Raw genomic sequence first — 3,075 nt, 5'->3', positions numbered from 1 at the left:
TATGTATGTATGTATGTATGTATGTATGTATTATCCAAGGTTGATAGCATAGGTATTGTTACCTCCATTTTCAGCAAGAAACTCAAGTTCAGAGGGGTTAACTCACTGACCTATTACCTCAATGAGCCTAGTAAGTGGAAAAAGCAGAACTTAAATTCATGCCTTCTATTAACATGTCCAGTTACACTTTTCATGGCACTNTAACTCACTGACCTATTACCTCAATGAGCCTAGTAAGTGGAAAAAGCAGAACTTAAATTCACGCCTTCTATTAACATGTCCAGTTACACTTTTCATGGCACCACATTACCCCCTCTCCTTATGTAAATTAAACACCTATGTAAGGCAGGTACATTTTTTGACTTAGTGTCACAACAGAAAACAGGCATGCATGGTGAAAGAGAAGAAAATGAGCCATTCATAAAACTAGACTAGGAAAAGTTTCCTATTACAGGTTATTTCTTTGGTTCATTCTTAATCAAGGATTTCCTGGCCTACTGCTGGGCTGCAGTATAAGAGGAGTTCATAACAGTCAATCAATCTGTCAACTAGCATTTATTAAATGCCTACTATATGCTAAGCACTGGGCTAATCTAACACTAATGTCCTCTAGCCCTAATAACGATTGGGGCTTGCCCTCCTGACCCAAAGCAAAATAGTACTAGGGGTTATTCTCGAAGATTTGATAATGGGTGATGATGTGAAGTACAGAATTAGGAAGAAGATGGTGTTCGTGATAAACATTTTCAAATTTTCTCACTTGAATGTGAGGCAGAGTCCTAGCAGTTAGGGCCCAGTTGAAATTCATAACACAAGTTTATGGTGGACCCAGTTAGCATTGTTCTATAACTTCTTCCAGAATCAGAAAAGACAGACTGGGGAATAATATAGGAATGTGTCTTGACTGGAGATAGGATAAAGGGGTAAGGGATTTAAGGATAAAGGACAGGACAGCATAAAGTTGCACTGGCTAAATTTAGTGTAACTTGAGGTTCAAAGTTCATTTGTGTACGATTCTCTTCATTGGTGGAGATTGATTACTTCATGCTCCACACCTACATGAGGGGCACAGTCAGCAAGAACTTGGGAGAAGAGAGAGCTTGGCCTTCTAGACTAATACTATTTAGAGGAGAAGATAGATATAATTCTAGCCTGGCACCTTTCCTCTGAGGAGAACAGAGGAACCAGCTTCTGGCCTTACCCTTCTACTTCTCCTTCTGGGAGAAGGGTGGATGGAGGAGAATTTAGTATCTATTCATGGTTCTCTCTAAGCCACATCTACTTAGACCCAGGTGGGCATGCAAAACCAATATGTGCAAAACACACACACTTAACCCCATACGTTAACAAGATTTTGAAGGAGCAGACATATGTCTAGAGCTGGGGTGTAGGAAAGCAAGGAGAGGGTAGAGTGATGAGAGATTATAGTGAGTAGGTTTGGGAGGGATGAGGGAAGGAAGCAATAAGATAACAAGAGACTATTAGCAGATGGAGGAATTTAGAATAATGGGAGCAAAGGTAGGAGCTCAGCTTATATATACGGAGTAAGGGAGGATATAGTTAATGGGAATTGAGGTTGATTAATTGAAAAGTCAAGGTATTTGATGAGACATCAATGTATGTATAAAGATAGGTGTTAGGAAGGCAAGGAAGACTATAAGCCAGGTTCTGAACTTTTTAAGAAAGGAGAAAGAATGACTTTGGGCTTAATAGATAGCACTTTAAGGTTTGCAAAGCACTTCATATGTTATTTCACTTGATCCTCAGATCAGTGGATGTGGATAGGGTAATACATCTGGATGGAATGAACTTTAAAGGAGGAAATGTTGTTTAGTGGTAGAAATTTGGTCTGGAAATAGTAGCAAAGAGCTAGGAGTTTGCCCACTTGTCTAGAGAGGGTACCTCTAGTGAAAAGGATAGCTAGATATAGTGTTTTCTTGGGGGTGCCAGGGTTCCATGAATTTAAGAAGGGAAAATGTCTAAGATGAAGGCAAGTTCATTAACTCTAGAATGGGGAGTTCTAGAGGATAAGTCACTTAACTTCTCTAAGATTCAGTTTCCTCATCTGTAATATAGAGATAATAAAATTCTGAAGTGTCTACCTCATTAGGTAATGCTTATATAAATTGCTTTGCAAACTTTAAAGTCCTGTGCCTCAGTCATTTTTATTATTATTCTAAACAAAGTAGTTCAGCAAGAACATAACCTATATGGGGAGTGGAAAGAAGGAAGGGGAGAGGAGTTTAGGAGAACATTTAGGAAGTAAGTTACAGGATGACTGTGATGATGGCTAAATTGTTTTCTTTACAGCCACAGATATGGCACATTCAAGAGTCCTCATAAAGGGTACTTAGTATCTTTATGCTGTTGCCATGATAATACTAAAAACAGAAAATGTAACAAAAATGGCTTAAAATCCTGTTTATGGTTCTCTGAACATAAGCTTACATTTTTAGTCCATCCTAATCCCAAATAAATCAAACTGTAAGTGTGATACATAGCCCAGCCTCCCTTCCATCCACCTGCCACCTACCACTTATCCACCTAGGATTCTGAACCACAAAGACCAGGTCTGATCCTGGGAACTCAGAACAAAAGATCATCTCCTCTCTTTGGTTTATTGTCCACCTCACCACCTGGAGTTAATCCAGGAAAGTCTCCAAAATAAAGCTAGGTATAGTTCTTGTCTTTATTTCACCAAAGACTGCCAAAAAGATCTTTATCTTATAACAATAATAATGATGACGATAAGAACAACATCAATAACTAGTATTTTTATAGCACTTTAAGTTTTGCAAAGCACTTTACATGTTATCTCATTTGATCCTCAGAACAACTTGGTGAGGTAGGTGCTATTATCAGTCTCAGTTTACAGATGAGGAACTGAGGCTGTGTCTGAGGCAGGTTTTGAACTTGGGTTTTTCTGACTTGTAAGTCCAACAGCCTATCCACTACATTACCCAGCTGCTTCAAAGACACTCCATGTACAACATAGGTATCAGTCATGGAACAGTCTTTATTGCACTCACTTAAGAAAAAGCATATGATACAAAGGACTCATAGGAGCCCATGAAA

The sequence above is a fragment of the Vombatus ursinus genome, unplaced genomic scaffold (assembly GCF_900497805.2).
Source record: "Vombatus ursinus unplaced genomic scaffold, bare-nosed wombat genome assembly UNPS02014877.1, whole genome shotgun sequence".
Classification (NCBI taxonomy): domain Eukaryota; kingdom Metazoa; phylum Chordata; class Mammalia; order Diprotodontia; family Vombatidae; genus Vombatus; species Vombatus ursinus.
This window is presented reverse-complemented; position numbering follows the sequence as displayed.